Raw genomic sequence first — 18,587 nt, 5'->3', positions numbered from 1 at the left:
GACGGTGATGGCAGCAGGACTGCAAAGCCGAGGTCTGGCTGTGGAGCCCACGCCCGCTCCGGCCCCATACTAGGTAGGAGCCGGGGGTTAGCGGAGGAGGACGAGGCAGGCCCAGGCAAGGAGAGCTTCACAAAGGGAACAGGTTCACTCTGACTCAGGGAGAAGCGAGACCCGCCCACCACGTGGGGGAGTCCAGGCCTGACTCTTAGGGCCACAGGTTACAGCGCTGAGCACCGCAATACCAGACAAGAGCACAGACCTCACGTTCAATGATGCTCAAAAGAATGCATTTTTACGATGATTAGAAACTATAAAATGCATTTTAGTTACAAACTCATAACAATTTTTAACAAGTGCAAAACAAGGGAACTGCTACAAACAATACATGCCGGGGAGGGTGTGGAGAAAAGGGAACACTCCTGCACTGCAGGTGGAATGTAAACTGGTGCAGCCACTGTGGAGAACAGTATGGAGGTTCCTTAAACAATTAAAAATAGAGCTACCACATGACCCAGCAATCCCACTCCTGGGCTTATATATCCAAAAAAAAAACCATAATTTGAAAAGACACATGCACCCCAATGTTCACTGCAGCGCTATTTACCATAGCCAGGTCATGGAAGCAACCTAAATGCCCATCGACAGAGGAATGGATAAAGAAGATGTAGTAGATATATACAACGAAATACTACTCAGCCATAAAACAGAATGAAATAATACCATTTACAACAACATGGATGGACCTAGAGATGATCATACAAAGTGAAGTAAATCAGAAAAAGACAAATATTATATGATATCACTTATATGTGGAACCTAAAAAAATGATACAAATGAACTTATTTACAAAACAGAAACAGACTCACAGACATAGAAAACAAACTATGGCTACCAAAGGGGAAAGCGGGGGAGAGATAAATTAGGAGTTTGGGATTAACATGTACACACTACTATGTGTTAAATAGATAATCAACAAGGACCTGCTGTAGAGCACAGGGAATTCTGCTCAATACTCTGTAATAACCTATAAGGGAAAAGAATCTGAAAAAGAATGGATACACATATATGTGTAAGTGAATCACTTTCTGTACACCTGAAACTAACACAACATTGTAAATCAACTATACTCCACTATAAAGTAAAAATTAAAAAAAAAAAAAAGGGAATCGGCCAAATCTGTGGGGGTGAAAACTGTCCACAGTGCCATGCAGGAGCCCAGAGGTCTGTGTTCCCGACCCAGCCCTCCCTGCACGGGCACCCAGCACCCTGGTCAGGGGGCCCGTGACCTGCTGTATGAAATAAAAGCAACCACTTTGGAAAAAAAATCCACGTGATGTGAACTATTACAGTTAAGTCCGTCTCATCAACGTACTCTCTGTGAAACACTGGTCCTTAATGCCCAGCAGCACGTGTAACCAAAACGCACCTCTCTCTCATCCCAATTTTTAGAAAAGAAACCCATGGGGGACATTGGTTTACGTGGCAATGTGATTCCTAACTGCAGCACTCTAAACCTCCAGCACGGCTTGTTTCTACTCTGAAAGCATCACCACTACATTTCCAGGGCTAAATAAGTCTTTGTCTTTGCCAAGGAAAAGAAATGATTCGAGTAAGAGGACCTCGGGCCAGCTGCACGAGGGGGGTGGGGGTGGGGGGGGGTACTTTCTCAGCAACGTCGAAGTACAAGACGCTGCAATGCCTGTCGATCTCCCCACCTCCAGGTTTCTGGAGGCACAGGTGCTCCTGTGTCAGATGTAAAGGTCAAATCACAGACTTAGGGATTAAAAGAAACCTTCGGGCCTTGAGAAGCAGTGCTAAGAAAATCATCTCTCCCCATTGTGTCTCCTGTGTCCACACCCCACTGAGAAGTTACCACATCTGAGTCGATAACATGGCAAATTAAGGGTATAGCATGAGGAGGAGGAAACCACAAAAAGTCAAAAGGAGACGGAAAGCCCCAGAGATTAAAACTGCAATACCAGGGGCTTCCCTGGTGGTGCAGTGGTTGAGAATCTGCCTGCCAATACAGGAGACACGGGTTCGAGCCCTGGTCCGGGAAGATCCCACATGCCGCAGAGCAACTAAGCCCACGAGCCACAACTACTGAGCCCGCGAGCCACAACTACTGAGGCTGCGCTCTAGAGCCCACGAGCCACAACTACTAAAGCCCGCGTGCCTAGAGCCCGTTCTCCACAACAAGAGAAGCCACCACGATGAGAAGCCCGCGTACCACAACAAAGACCCAACGCAGCCATAAATGAATAAATAAAATAAATTAATTTAAAAAAAAACCCTGCAATACCTCTGACACCAGGGAACTTGTCACTACTTTTTTAAGAGATGGAGCAAGAGTCTCAAGGAATAAAGGCCGCAGAGGGCGACTATCGGAGCTTCTTCCCAAACAAAGCTGTGCTCTCTGGGAAGTAAAAACCACTGTCAACTCTCACCACTATGTGAAGACAGCCACAATTTATGGGTGAAATAAACGCTCTCGGGACTTCCCTGGCGGTCCAGTGGTTAAGAATCCACCTTCTAATGCAGGGGACGCGAGTTCGATCCCTGGTCAGGGAACTAAGAGCCCACATGCCGCGGAGCAAGTAAGCCCGCGCGCCATGACTACTGAGCTCACGCACCTCAACTAGAGCCCACGCGCCCTGCAGCCGGTGCGCCACAACTAGAGAAGAGAAAACCCACACACCACAACTAGAGAGAAGCCCGAGCGCTGCAACGAAAGATCCCCATGCCTCAGCGAAGATCCCGTGTGCCGCAACTAAGACCCAACGCAGCCAACAAAAAAGGAAAATAAAATAAGTAAATAAATTTTTTTAAAAAATAAAAAAAAAAAAATGCTCTCAAGTCCTAGTTGGCCCTCTCATTTCAAAACTGACATCCACAAAATTCAAATGGGAGGAACAGACGTCTGTTCCTGAAGCTGTAAGTGTATATAATTCATGCACTAGTAAACTTAGGTGGCTTGTGTTTTTAAACTGGGGCCACGAGAATCCAAAACAAGTGTCCCTTTATGCATCCGAGAGCCACCTGCCATTAACGTTTTCACTCTACGAACCACAGGTATCTGGTCACTTGTTTTTACAAGGATAAAACAGTGTGAAGCCAGTAAAATATTTATCTTGGACAGAAATCTGGATTAGGACGAGAAAACAGAAGTAGGCATAAACAAACATTTCTCTGGACAGAGAAGTATAAACAGAGTGGTCTTTTCAGTGATGCGTGAAGAGCGAACTCAACATTTTCATGGCTGATCTGAGGGAGAGGCTGGCCAGGGATAGGGCCACGTGTATCTATGGCACTAAACATTTCCAGCAGGAAAATGCCCAACTAAGGTGGAATACACAGTAAGTCCTTTCAGGTTCTTTGAACAAACAAACAGATAAGTAAATGGTACATGAGTTTTAGTTTGAGCAAAGGTCTGATCAGTTTAGAGAATGACGGCATTCAAGCTAGTCTTATGACAAACCCAAGCTCTCAAAAAAGTATATTCTTAAGAGAATACATCATACGTTTCTTGGCAGTGAACCTCAGAAATCTAAACTGGAACTAGCATAGAAAAAGATAAAACGGTCTATAGGTCTAAGGTTGAAGAAAAATTACGTAACCCTGTAACTGAAAAGAAAGAAGGAAAAGGGGGTAAACACAGTCAGAGGCACGACAGGGTAAACACACTTACTGGTTAAATTCTGCAATGTAAGTGTGGGGAGATGTCCTTAAAGCTTTAAAGAGGTAAGTTTATGCACAAAAAGGAACTTTATATAATGGCTAATAAATTTATATTCCTCTAAGTAGTGATACTAGCTGAAAAAAAAAAAAAAAAAAAAAACAGGCTCAAATAAATATATTTAAACATGACTGAGCTCCAGTCAGTGTTCTCGGTGCTATGCAGTGCATGCACTACAGGGACGTACATCGATATATTCTGCTCCCTGCACTTACCGTATAACCTGGCTGTGTTTGGTTAATTAGAATACCAGCTGGTAGAATGCTGTCGGTGTCATAAAGACAAAACAAAGAAACAGTAAGTGCAGGAGCTGCGAGGGTGAGCCCTCTCGGGGCTCAAGACAGTCGGCGGGCATCTGAACTGTGTCGGGAAGAGCAAACAGAATTTGGACAAAAGTAACTTTGAGGGAGGGAACAGTAGAAGAAAAGTCTGTAATGTACAGCATGGTGACTACAGTTAACATTGTATTGCATATTTGAAAGTTGCTAAGAAAACAGGTCTTAAAAGTTCTCGTGACGAGAAATTTTTTATAACTACGCAAGGTGACGGATGTTAACTAGACACTGTGATTGTTTCACAATATATATAAATAGAGAATCATGTTGTACACCTGAAACCAATATAATGTTGTAGCCCAATTATACTTCAATTTTTTCCCACAATTTTATCTTTTTTTATTCTTTATTTTTTACTTTTTGGCCGCGGGGCTTGCGGGATCTTAGTTTCCTGACCAGGGATCAAACCCGCGCCCCACACATTGGAAGTGCAGAGTCTTACCCACTGGACCGCCAGGGAAGTCCCTCAATTTTTTTAATTACACACACACAAAACGGAAAGAAGAAGAACAGTCTTAAGAGCGAGATGTGGATTTCCTAGGCCCTCTGGCAAATACTGGCCTAAACTGTCCCCTGAACGTCATTACTGGGGTGTCCAGCTGCACCTCAAATTCACGCGCAGAAACAAACATACGCGTTCCTTTTTTCAAGTCATTTCTCCTTATAACTGCCCTACTTGCATTAACTATGCTACTGTTTGCCCCGGTTACTCTGGCTCAAACCCTGGAAGTTATTTTATATATTATATTGCTCCTTTTTGAGGATTCTTTACTCTTTTTGTTTACAATTCCCTGTCCCTCTCACTTCCTGTCCCTTTGTCCTCGCAAACATGCCTGATGCACAGTCCTCCATGCATACCATTTAGGCCCCCCGGGGAAACTACCTGCAGAGAACGCAGTGGAGGACAGACAAACCCAGAATTACTTGCTGAGCTTTGACGCCCGGTCTCAGCCTTAAATCCTGGGATGCTGGATTGCACCGGGCTCAGAACAGATGGAGAATTCCAGCCGTGAGGATCTCAAAGCCTAACCCGTGTAGGTCAAAGACCTCTTGCTCTGCCCCCCAAAAGGCCACAGGGAATTAACCTGATGGTGAGGAAGGACCCTTACTGAGAATGTGGGCTGGCAAAAAAAAGAACTGTGAAGGCTGCCCGCCCCAATGCCCAGAGCAGAGGTGGTCAAAGTCCTGCACCCCAAATATTTCTAGGGTGGGAAGGAAAGGTGAGTCTTCTGAGCAGAGGGGTGATAACTGACAGTTTAACAATACTTTGGGATTTGTTTTGAAGGACAGCAGCGATTCTGTTATTTTATCCTCGGGGATAACTATGCCTCCACCCCCCGACGATGTCTCTGGGGTCCTGGAAGCCCAGGGCCCTGCGCACAAAGGTTTCTAAAACACAGGGAGAGAGCTTGGACCTAGCATACGATGGACAGCAAGACTGTCACCCCCAGGATGTCACCTGCTACGGCCTGCTGATTGGACCACAACCATCAAGTGCTCATTTTGACGTAATTCTGAAATGAACCTTCCTGTTAAACAGCTACTGAACATGCTAGCAGTCAAGGCAAGCTCAGGCCAGCTCACGTGGCCACCACCATGTTAAACACACTACTGACCTTTACAGTCCAGGCCGTAAGGCTCCATCCTCGGTGCAGCGATCTGAGCAGCGGGCAGTCATCGGCTGTGAGAGCGAAGTCCAGCACCGCCCGGTCTGAAGGGAGGCGGCGTGGAAGAAGGAAGACCGATGCTGAACGCACTGTGAAATGCAGGTGCGGCTGCACCTGCAGGAACCAGGCGGCCTTTGACAGCGTCAGCTGCAGGAGGCGGAGGGCGCGGGCTTTCCGAACTGCAACCCCCCAAGCCCGCTACAGTGAGGACCAGTGCTTAGCGCTTCAGTTCGATGAGATTACGGGATAGCTGCAAGGTTTCCCTTCGTCTAGCTTCTGAGACAAACGCCTCTCTCTCTTTTCCCCTTGCTCCCCCTTCCTGTTTGTGAAAATCTAACTCGTGTTCAAGCTCAATCCTTGGTGCAGGCCTGCATTTCAGGAAACCGTTCATCAATACAGGAAGCAGAGCTACCGGGAAACTGCTTTGGGGGAAAAATGGAGCTCCTGAGCTATAGAAAGAGATATGTGGGGGTTGGGGAGAGATGACGAGGCCGGGCACAGAGGGTTGTCAGGACCATGAAAATTCTCCGTATGATGTTATCATGGTGGACACGTGTCATTACACATTCGGCCAAACTCACAGAACAAGAGCGAACCAAGAGGCAACCCCAAGGTAAACCAGGGGCTTTGTGTGATCATGGTGTGTGGAAGCAGTTGGTCATTGGTTAAAAAACGGACCGCTCTGGTGAGCTTGCTGATAACTGGAGAGGTTACGCATGTGTGGGGCAGGGGGGACAGGGGAAACCTCGGGGCCTTCCTCTCAGTCTTCCTGGATGCCTAAAACTGCCCTAAAGAAAGTCTTTATTTAAAAAGAGAGAGAGCGCACTCCCTACATGTGCTAGGCTTACCAAGTATGGGTTCTGCCACGGGCTGGGAGGGGAACCACACAGGTGACATTGCTGGCTCGGATCGTTTTGGTTTTCTCCCTTTGGAGATAAGAGAGTCCTAGGATTGCGGATGAGGGGAGACTAAGGAATACCATACACAGTAAAACTGCACTAACTTGGATCCCAGCCCCCAAGTTAAGTGAAGGCGTTGGTGCTGCGCTGCTCACGCCTGCGGTGGCTCCCCGGTGCCTGCCGAGAGCGAACGCCACCTCCTGAGGAAGCCAAGCCGCTCGCGGCCGCCACAGGCTCGGCACCACCCAGAGTCGGGGTGAACGCAGGGAAGCAGCTGGAGGAGCTGCGCGCAGAGGCACGGAACGCTGGGCCCTGAGGGTTACGAGACCCGAGGCCCCGCAGGCACCGAGCACTGTGCGCCAGGTGTAACTGACGCGTGTAATCTCCAGTCCTCAGGACCGTGCAAGGAAAGCCGTTTTACACCCATCTTACGGAAGAGAACCCTCAGAGACGACATGCCCTACGTGGTAAGTGGGAGAGCCGGCTTTGACTCAAGAATACAGACCCTACCGGAGTCTCTACTCTTTCTATTAACCCTCAAAGTGTAGACCGAGGACGCTCACCTACTCGTCGGGGCCACCTAAGTTTAAAACTGAGCAGGGGTCTTCCCTGGTGGCGCAGTGGTTGAGAGTCCGCCTGACGATGCAGGGGACACGGGTTCGTGCCCCGGTCCGGGAAGATCCCACATGCTGCAGAGCGGCTGGGCTCGTGAGCCATGGCCGCTGAGCCTGCGCGTCCGGAGCCTGTGCTCCGCAACGGGAGAGGCCGCACGGTGAGAGGCCCACGTACCGCAAATAAAAAAACAACAAAAAAAAAACCTGAGCAGGAATAATGCCTGCGAGGCCCTACACAGTCCGGCCCCAGTGGGCCCTGCCTCCCAGGAACACTCTTATTTCAAAGAATCCGGCCCATTCCCTGACCCAGGAACACCTCCAAGGTAAGAGTTGTCTTCATCCTCTCCACCCAAGTCCTACCCATCAGATCCCAGCTCCTGGGTAAAGCCTGCCCTGAAGCAGCCAGTCTAAAGGGCCCTCACCCCTGCCTGACATCTCAACAGGACCGTAGAGACTTGGTCCTGAACTCCTTACTGCTTTGTCTTATCAGTCAGTTTTTTAAACTTAATACCTATCATTTGCACAGTTAAAATGGAAGCCCCCTAGAAATAATAGTTAGACCTCATACTTCCTTATAAACCCCACAGAACATCAACCTCCTAGGAACTTCAAATGTTCACTGGCAGAGAGGGAATACAGACCACGTACCGACTTGGGTTTGAATTCCCAGCACCACTAGTTACCCACACAGTGATCTCCAGCAAGCCTCGGTTTTCATCTGTAAATTATTACAACGTTATACCTATAAATTAGCTAATGAAATACCCAACCTCAAAGGGTAACTTCGAGATGATGTAAGCGAATGCCACGCGGCGCGGGTCCCTCCTCCACAAACACTGCGGGGGGGCTCCGTAAACACTCTGGAGAAGCAGCTACTTACAGGCGTCTTAAAAGACTGCAGAGACGCTGTTTACATGCACAGCCCATAACACGTCCACCAGTTAATGAGGTTCACAACATGAAAATACATCTTTAAAGTCACAAACGGCTACTTGCATTACAAAAGAATTTTTTCTCATTTTTTATTTTTTGCCCACGCTATCTTATAACAGTAAACAAATTTTTTAAAAGGATATTTATCCATAAGTTCATTACCCCAGCAAATCAACTCTTGTATTTTCCTGTTTTCCTTTCTAGTCCTTGGTCATACATTTATATATTTTACTAACATATTCATCTTGTAGGTACCAATTGATTTGGGGTTTTTTATTTACCATATCAAACATTTGATTATATTATGTTATATTAAATGTGAATATATTAATTATAACAGTATATATGTATTACATTATATATGTATATTATATAATATATATGTTATAATTAACATATATTTTAACATATAGTATTTAATGTATTTGTGGACATTAAACACATATAAATATACTTTATATATTATATTAAAACACAATGTGACTATATTAATAGTCTTAATCATTTAGCCATCATATAATATCCTACGAAGCTAACATCACAGTTTAGCTACTTTCCTGCTGTTAGACAACTATTATAATTCTTTTTAGATATTTATCATTATAACAATAATGTCTAAAGAACACCTCCATGTGTGAAAGTTTTTTTGCTTTTTTTTAACATCTTCATGCAGAGAACTGTTTTCTTTTAAATCTAGAACAAGCTAGACAAGGGGTCAACAGCTACCAAGCGAGGGGTAGGGTCCGAGTTTCACCACCAGCCACCAGCACAGTTTCCTCCGGTCACTTTAAATCACCTCCACTAAACAGCCACTCACGTGATGCTGCCAGGAGTGTAAGTAGGTACAGCATCTCTGAAGAGCGATTAGGCAGAAGTTCCACCCTGGGTCCTGACCCTAGAAATATACCTGAGCTTATGAATAAGCATCTTCTGACCGGGAAGTTCACCATCTCTAACAAAAAAGCCTGAAAACGATCTAAACATCCGTCAACAGGGGACTGGTTAAACTGCTCACTAAAATTACCTGGGGGGTGGCAGGGAGGTGTCCATAATGACAGACCTGTAGCCAACCCGGATCAATGAGATCAGGATCTCAGAGAATGGTCTGGGCATTTAAACCTTGCTGGGTCCCTGCAATGTCCAGCCAGACTTGACAGCCACTGAGTTAGTCTTCCACGCACATTCACTCAGTGGAAGCCGGGCACCTATCAGCAACACGCTGGACGGTGTGTACAGCAACTACCATTTCTGTGAATGAAAGAGAATGTTTTTTCTTGTATGTGCATCGAATATTTCTGGAAGGATACACTAAAAGAAACTGGTATAATAAGGGTGGCCCTTGGGAAGAGAGATTAGGGGTGTGAAATGAGAGGCTTATATTTCAATGTGTATCATTTTATACTGTTTGAGTTTTAATCAGGTGCCCTGAAAAGTTAATACTCTTGAAAAAAATCATAATTTGTGAGCCGTTTCTCAAGGCCACGTGGTACTGGCCAGTGCCCGTGCTCTCAGGGTCTCCACGGAGCCCTGCACGCGCGGAAGGGACCAAGTGCCCTTCTTGGCCTTGTGCTCACTGCTGTGACCAACATCGTTTTCAGAACTAAGTGAGCTGCATCTTCTATTTGAAACAACCGCTTAGCTAATTTCATTCCATCATGTATTTCAGTTCAACAAGCCACACAAAAATTCAAGGAATCTAAAAGGTATAGAACGCAGTTTTACAGTTATCAACACACAGCTGATAATTTCAGAGGTTCGCAGAGATTATTTAAATAAAATACTTTTTTCTATATGTTGCTTTCAACAGCTGTGGGAGTTTATAACTGAGTCTCAGATATTAAGTGTCCTTTTTAGGTGTTTTTTTTTTACTTTGAGGAGAGGGCAGGTTCCTTTAGCGTATTTACCTTATGATTTTGATACCAAAAAAAAGTTCATTCATATTAATGGAAAGAAGGAAACTGTGTGGTCTATAACAAGACTCCTTTGAAAAATGACAATATGCATGCCAGAAACATCAAGAAAAAGAATAATATAACAAGAGGTCAGATTCTGGAATACCAGAGAATCTTTAAGGATCGTCTGTTTGCAAAACTCTTAAACATATTCATTCATTCATTCATTCATTCATCGAACAAGTATTTACTAAGCGCAACCTCCTGCCAAGCCCTGCACTAAGCACTACAGCCATGACAAGAGGGCTAGGATTAGAAGAATTCCCATATCTAACCACAACATGGACATTTTCTTGTTTCATTCAGTTACCCAAATGTATGCTTAAAGCGGCAAATTTAAATGATATTCTTGTTATATTTCTCAATCATGTTTTATAAGAGAACTTGAGTAAATGAGAACAGTTAATTAAGAGCTAAATGCAATCAAATACACTACATTTGTTCCCCGTCACCCCAAAGGTTTCAACTGTAGGTTAGAAAAAAGAAAATGTCCAATTTTCTGGGTACACCAGGGAACCACAGTTGGCAATCTGAAGTATTTATAAGGTGTTAAAGGCAGAACACATTAGACTACTGCTTCTTCCTAACACATCCTAAAATGAAACACCTGTTTCATCTCTGGAGGAACAAGCAGGTTAACGTCTAACTTGTCTCCAACTTGTGAAGGAACAGAGTTGCCATGACAACTGAAGGAAAAGTTTAGTGAGCAGAATTTACCAATGAAATGCAAAATTCCACCCAATTCCATTTAACTGGTATGTGTGTACTTGTAAGCAAAGGCTAGTTTTCTGTTTGTTAAACCATCAGAATAAATGATAATGTGTTCTGTGAAAAGTTTCATGGATAAAATGTTTAAAAACACACACTCCTTTTTGTCAGAGTAAGCCACAAATAAATAAAATTGAACAATGACTGTCTGACAAGTCAATATTGGCAATGCGGCCTTCCACATGACAGGGTCTCAAGTATACTTAAATCAAGGAAAACCAGATACTTCTGAAGTCGGTGCCTTTCTTAGGTTGTGTTCAATTGTCAGGTCAATTCAGGGACATGTTTCATTTCTACTGATATCCATTACACAATGCCACCTAGGGCATATTCAAATAAACAGACTATCAATTTTCCTAGAAAAATCCTTCTGTCATAAACACACAGTATATTTAGGTTGTGCACACATGCTGCACGATTACATTATTCACGTCCAACATTATCCTCACTGGAAACTAGAGTGAGGTCCCCATCAGATACGCAGGTTTCCCATCCGCCCCCGTCGGCTTTGAGGGCCGAATTTCTACTGCCCCAGTGACCGCCCTGCATGAACTGGTGGTCATTTTCAAGTAGACATCTGTGAATAATCAGACACCAGTGGTCACTGATTTAAAGATGTATTACTTCAAACACAGAAACGCTCTTAGTTATGGTTAAAAGGTCTCAGGCGTGGCGATAAAATCATCTTCGTACGGCAGACACGTATCTCTTTATAACACTACACTGGACCCAAACGCTAGAGCACGATGTACAAATTAAGCAAGATTCAGGGACGAATAAAAATATTCCAAATGTACATATGAATGAGAAGCGCATGGTGAAAGAGAGGGGAACATGATAGCCGGGGACCCAGACTCGTGCTAACACTAAAATCTTATGTAACAGAAAGCGCCTGCCATGCAACACATCCCCACAACATCGGAGTATTAATGGCTGCGTTTAATGGCTGCGCTCATTGCGCTTAACAGATTATACTATTTTGGCACAAACACAAAGTGTGCAGCAAGAAAAACGTATGTACGTGATGTGTGAGAAGGCACACTGTCCCTTCCAGAAGTCCATCACACAGGCAGCTGGACAGCTTCCGGCTGAACACAGAGGGTCGGCAGCCCACCGGCTTCCATCCCCCCCCCCCGGCCCCGCCCCCGCCTCCCACCGAGCACGCCTCACAAGAGTGCCTGTGCGGCTTGAGCAGTGATTCGTGGACGTTCCGTTTACAGAGGGGTGGGGTTGAGGGAAATCGCCATTCCATGCCCAGTAAGCTGGAAAAGTCTGGCCTGTTTTTCCTCTTCTCCAGAGTAATCATTTCTCACGGACCAGAGATAAAAAGAATGCTTGGTAAGTAGGAGCTCACTAAATATTTCAGCACTCTTACCCGCAAGGGAAAGACTGACTTTTACAGCCAAGGACACGATCTCACCCTGAGGGCCTAACCACTCACGCCCGCCAGGGACTCAGACAAGCGATGAAACATTTGCTCCTTTGCGTCCACACCAAGAAAACCAGTGGCTGGGGAAGTCAGCGCGGTCCCAGTTCCCAAATCAGACTCGCCCGCCAGGAGCTCACACTGGCAGCCGGAGCATTTCACGAGCGCAAGGACGGCCTTTTACACCCCCTTGGCCGAGGAGACACAACTGCAAAGGCTTCCTTAGGCTGACCTCACAGGCAGACCATGAGAAACACAACCCAAAGCCACAGCGACAGAAACCAGCGCCCTCGCTACATCCACACTCTGTGCATTAAAACACCACAGGCCCGGCCCACCTCTCAAGACCACCTACTCAGTCTAATGACAACGTGTAACATGACTGACTCGGATTTCAGAACCGAAAATTAAAATGCCTGTCTCAGCTTTCAAAGCAGCCAGTCCAAGCCCCTCAGCGTACCCAAGGTACCCCAAATCTCAAAGGTCGTGTCACCTCTTTCCGTATATTTCAAATAAATCTTACCTAGGTCTCTCTCGACCGCCGACTGGAGAGCTGGGTGCAGCTCCTGAGCCCTGCTGGAGACCAGGCTGCCTGAGGCTGGAGGAGGGCCGGGACCCTGCCCCGCCGATAAAACTGTGCACACAGATACCGCCTGCGCTCACCAGCCTCCCCGGTTACACTGGCCTCCTGAGGGTCGTCACGGACTTCGGTGTTAAGTACATTAAAGTTCACAGCATACTGCTCTCCGTTACAGGGACTACCACTTATTTTTACAAAGAAGAGGAAGTCTCTAGAGAGTTGTTACTCAAATCAGGTCTCTCCGCCAGTGTTACACTCAGTCCCTCCCTCACGATGCAAAATACTCCAAAGACCACTTAACATTTAAAATAATGTGGTCTTTTAATGCACAGAGTGTAGGTGTAGAGAGGCGCTGGTTTCTGTCGCTTAAATCACAGAGGCAGCACGAATTTGTTCGAGCAAAATCCAAAATACCAACAAAATATAAAACACAGAAGAGTCGAATGAAAGCTTCACCCGCCGGTTGACCACCCCTGTTAAAATGCTGGTGTGCAGGGCCGCTCACCTTCGTACAGACACACACAATCAACCCCACACGGCCATCTTCAGCATCTTCAACACATGTGTGCATGTGTGTATATACATAAATACACATGTACGTGTGATATATATAAATATATATATATATATAAACAGACATAAAATAAAGATTTGGTGGCTGCAGAACACCAGCCATTGTGCAGCTGTGTCACTTCACTTAACACATTTCTCCTGCTGCTTAAATAAGATTTTATTCTTGGTAGGAAAAACTTGCAAATAATTCTGAAAAATACACCGTACTCCTAAAACCATTCCTGACTGTCCAGGCCCCTCCACCCGGGTCTCAGTGACTGGTCTTAACGCTCCTCTGAAGACTCAGTCTGTTTCATCACGGACACCATCCAAGTGGAAAAAAAAAAAAAAAAAGTAAAATCGCGTGGCTTCTGTTCCGTCTCAAGTCTCCCATCTATAGAAAGAGAAGACAGTTCACGCCCATAAAGCCTCAATATGAATGATACTGAATTCCATGGCTTAAGAGGCGCTCCGTAATACTTAAAATCGTTCTCTACTGCATTTTATTCTTTTCACAAGATTTTCAAATATATTACCTCCTCACCACAACCTTATTACACAGGGCGGGCGCGTTACAAACGCCAAGACCGAGGCCCAGAGAAATGGAGAGACATGTGGGTCCCATGGCAACATGGTGCACGAGACAGGACAAAATCGACGGCCTCCGCGACGAAAAGAACGCACGACGTGAGCCCGGACCGGCCCCAAACCCCTAATACCCCGCCGGGACCCAAGGCACGGGTCAGGACCAGGAGATGTGATCGGGGCGGGGGGGGTGTGCTCACAGATCCAGAGCAGCGCGCAAGGAAGCCTCCAGGAAGACTTAGGAAGTAGTAGAAAGAAAGCAACAGGGGCCTTCTGCACAGCACAGGGAACTATATTCCGTATCTTGTAGTAACGTATAATGGAAAAGAATATGAAAAAGAAGATGTATGTACAGATGGATAACTGCGTCACTGTGCTGTACACCTGAAACTAACACAACATTGTAAATCGACTGCAGTCCCGTATAAAATAAAAATTAAATTAAAAGAAGATAGTAAAAGCCATGATTCCTTTCCTCATGTTCTCACTGTCTAGGGAAGGAAAACTCAGGCACGAATCCAGATTCAATTCAGACCACCTTTTGGGTTATCACGTGTATGGCAACTAAATAAAGAGGCTCTCCCCACAGCAACGCCAAAAAAAGAAATGAAACCTGTGATTTCTGTGTCACGTGTCTTATGTTACAGTCAGTAAAAACGTGAGCGTAGTGGGCCTAATCTGTGTTTCTTCCAGAATATCCCCCCGACCCCAGGACAAGCTCATTAGAAATGCTAGCGTCGTGGGAGCTGGCAGTGGAGGCTCCTCTGGGAAGGAAGAGTGAATCCTCGGTCACAGCAAGGGTGAGAACAGTGCATCCTCCATGTGTGGTACTTAACGCAGGGGTGAACTCCTCATCCGCGTCGGAATTACCTTCCTGTTATAGTTTCCAGTGCGTTCTTTGCTGTTCGTGCATCTCGGCGTAGGACCTGCTGTCCTCAGACTGTCCTACCTTGGTCTGTATGGGCAGAGCGCAGCGCCACAAGCCCAGGAGATGAGCATCAGACGCCACTGGATAACAGTGGTAAGTGGATTAAACCGTACTTACATAATACTAACCCTGGAACCGGTGACTTAATGTTGTTCTAACCGTTTGGATTAGCACTAACTAGGCCCTGTGGCCTCGGATATTCAGGACTGGAGAGGCGCAGGGGTGGGGTCTCTCCTTCCCAGCATTTACACAGCCACCTACCAAGCGGCTGAGATGCTCTCCTTTACCCCTCTCATCCCAAGCAACACGCATGCTTACTCGCTTCGTCTAACTGGTCCCCAATAAGACACTGCCTAACCGGTGACCTCTTCCGCCTCCCTCTTGCATACACATTTGAGGTGGAAACTGGTCCACTAATTTACCAGAGACATTAAAAAAAAACACCTTAAGATAAAACTTCAAACTTGAACCAAACATGCAGCTCAAGAAGTCAGTGGGGGTCTTCCCTGGTGGCACAGTGGTTGAGAGTCCGCCTGCCGATGCAGGGGACACGGGTTCGTGCCCCGGTCCAGGAAGATCCGGGAAGATCCCACATGCCGCGGAGCGGCTGGGCCCGTGAGCCATGGACTCTGAACCTGCGCGTCCGGAGCCTGTGCTCCGCAACGGGAGAGGCCACAGCAGTGGGAGGCCCGAGTACCGCAAAAAAAAAAAAAGAAGTCAGTGGGCACACTTGGCTTTTAAAAGTTCCTAAATGAACATGCTTCCCTGAGATGCAGGGGAACCAAGAACCCACTTCTACTTGTTTGAGCCTCCAGACAAATAACCTCATTTTGTTCTCGTTTATCCTTCTGGAAAAAAGAGTTATATCACACACACATGTATGTGTGTGTATGTGTATGTATATATCAATTAGGTGAAAGTGAAAGCACTGTAAAGACCAGCAAATAGAGAATTCTCTCAAATTTCAAGACCACGATGCAACTTTATAACTTCAGAGCTTACACTTCACAAATACCATAATCGCAGAGTGTCCCATCTCCTTCTCCCAAACTTGAAAATTCAATCTCTTCTGATTCTTTTTCTGTCTTCCTAGCAAGCTCTTTCCTCAAAGCTATGAAAAGGGCTTCTTGTCGAGATCCTGAAAAAATACACTTAAGAAGGAATCCCAACTGTGATGACCCTTTGCAGGTGGAACGCTGGGAAGCACAAAGATCTGAAAATGACCTGTGAGGTAAGCTACTTACACCAGGCCTCAAAGTTCCTCTCTAATCAAGTCCAGTGAGTGTAAACTGGAGGGACGAGCGGATGGTGAGGAAGTTGGGGAGGTGACAGGGCCGGGCACAGGGTGAGCAGAGCACCATCCAGGGCACGACTGCAGAGAAGGGGGGAAGGGCTTAAGATGACTAGTGGAAGTCCACCACTGAGAGGAGAGAGAGAGAAGAACTCTAAAACAAAAAGATGTATATACAAACTGGGTCTTATTTTTACTTAGGCTTTTCCCCAAAATGCATGGAGATCTATGCTACAAAACCGCCCAAAAGCCAGCCTGAATCTTCCTTTCATTCTCAAGATCTACAAGGTACTGCCTGTATTTAAAGGCACTAAAGAATACAAAATCAGGGACTTCCCAGGCGGTCCAGTGGTTAAGACTCCGCACTTCCACAGGTTCCATCCCTGGTCAGGGAACTAAGATCCCGCGTGCCGTGCGGAGTGGCCAAAGGGGGGAAAAAGAAGACAAATTTCACAGACACAATTTAAAAGAATACAAATTCCCGTTAGGCGCGCTAGAGGTTCAACCTAAGCGTTGCACCTTAACTTCTGAAAATCTATTCAGCTACAAAGTGGGCCCCCAAGGGCAGCTCATTGCCTGTCTGAGGTACCCCTTCCCCCAAAAGCACATGCGAGCTCCTATTTTGTTAAATCTGGATAGATATGAAGTGCGAGGTCATCATTCTGTAGGGCGAGAGAGGGAAATTTTCCACTCTCCCAGGAAGGCTGCACAGCATCTGAGAGTTCAGCCAGGTGAGGAGAGCAGGAAGAAAGACTCGCCCGGGTGCCCTTGGTCGACGTGGTGTGACACGGTTGATTTGGCCCTCATCTTCCTGAGTCTTTACTGCATTTCTTTTTCCAAGGGGAACCCTTAGCAGGGACACTGCTGAAGGGCCCTGAGACCTCCAGTTTTCTCCTGGGCATTCACCTCCCAAACTTGCAGAAAATCCTAATGAGGTCAACACAAACAAACCTCCGAAACCGTTCCCTGGCCCAGTTTTGTGTTCTTCACTAGACACCAACAGGAGGTCAGAGCACTGCACTGAGGATGTTCCCACAAAGTTAGAATCAGTTTCCCTAATATGGCCAGGCCCTAAATATAGCCACAGTTTTTTTGTTCAAAAGACACTCCCTTACAGTTGTAGATGGAGGAAACGGTGGTGGGAAAGTGAGCGTAGAGCACAGGAAGCCACGACCGTGCATTCAGAGGGCTCTTGTGTCCTTGACAAGGGCTGCCCAAGCAAAGACACCTGGAACACATGCCCTGTCCTCTCCAGGCTTTGTTCCCTCCACCGAGTCTGGGTTACCAGGAGGGAAGAGGAGAAATTACACACCCTGGGCCAGAAGTAATTCTACCGAGTTCTGAGAAGCAACACAGCATCACTAGTACCCAAAGCAGTGAAAGGAGTAGAATTCCCTGCTTGAATTGTAACGATTCAGTACACCTACAGAACACACGGGAATTTAACGAAGGTGTGTCAAGCCTTCACAACTTACCTTCCAAATAACAACACACACCCACACACACCCACGGTCACAAAAGACTGGTAACGTTCACGTAACTGCCGTGAGGGGCTTTGGGCGCTTTCAGCGAATGGGATTTACGCGGAGCAAAACCTAGAACACAAAAATTGGCCCAAAATGCAGTCAAAGTTCCGCTTGAAACTTTTGAAAGGTTAAGTACCCTGGGTCTACACTTCAATTATAAACTCCTTCTGCAAGACATTTTAGCCAGAAAGCACCCAGCAGAGTGTCCAAGTTGGAAGTAGATGCTCAGTAAAACACCTGCTGGGAAAAAACTGTTACAGGCAAGTAAATGAACTTCTCAACACAAGCGTGCTGAAAGGCAATACAGGCCGTTTTAAGGCCCCGTGTTAAAGTTAGCCCAGGAGGGCGGACGGGCCTAGAGCGTTCAGGCTGGACTGTGCGCTCAAAGCGCGCAGGTCAAATGCAGGGTCTGTCGCCCCCATCTGCGGGTCGCGCTCTCTGCGACTTAACGTTCCCTCGGCCGTGAAAGGGGGATCGGATCACACCCGGCGCCCAAGACTGCCGGGCGAGCAACCGGGAGAAAGCAACCGAAGGCACCCAGGATGCCAGCGCGCCGCCCGCGCGCGCGCGGCGCGTCTCCGGAGGCGCGTACCGGGGGTCAGTCCGTGCGCACACGCACCAGCTTCGCTGCGCGGGCACCTCGGGCTCCGCACACGTCCCGCGCAGCCGGCGCCCCGCGGCGAGGAAGCGGCTCGCTGCCAGGCACGCGTCCGAGAGCCGGTCCCACGGCGAGGAAGGAGGCGGTGCCGCGCTCGCGCCACGGCGTCTCCCACACAATAGGCTGCAGCGGCGCCC

At 46.8% G+C, this 18,587-nt stretch overlaps 1 protein-coding gene and 1 long non-coding RNA gene across 3 annotated transcripts in view; both read right to left on the bottom strand.

Annotated features, from left to right (window-relative positions):
- The window catches only part of FNIP2 (folliculin interacting protein 2), a 139,297-nt gene that overhangs the window by 120,301 nt on the left and 409 nt on the right, over window positions 1–18,587 (bottom strand). The gene's annotated exons all lie outside the window — the stretch shown is intronic.
- LOC113625914 (uncharacterized) lies at window positions 4,493–17,782 on the bottom strand. The gene is made up of 3 exons (XR_003434940.1): window positions 17,771–17,782; window positions 10,338–10,350; window positions 4,493–6,784 (listed from the first exon to the last, which is right to left on the bottom strand). It is a non-coding gene; the product is annotated as an uncharacterized LOC113625914 (long non-coding RNA).

Source organism: Aethalodelphis obliquidens, unplaced genomic scaffold (genome assembly GCF_003676395.1).
Source record: "Aethalodelphis obliquidens isolate GAN/ISIS:26980383/991018 unplaced genomic scaffold, ASM367639v1 scaffold17, whole genome shotgun sequence".
Lineage (NCBI taxonomy): Eukaryota > Metazoa > Chordata > Mammalia > Artiodactyla > Delphinidae > Aethalodelphis > Aethalodelphis obliquidens.
This window is presented reverse-complemented; position numbering and strand designations above follow the sequence as displayed.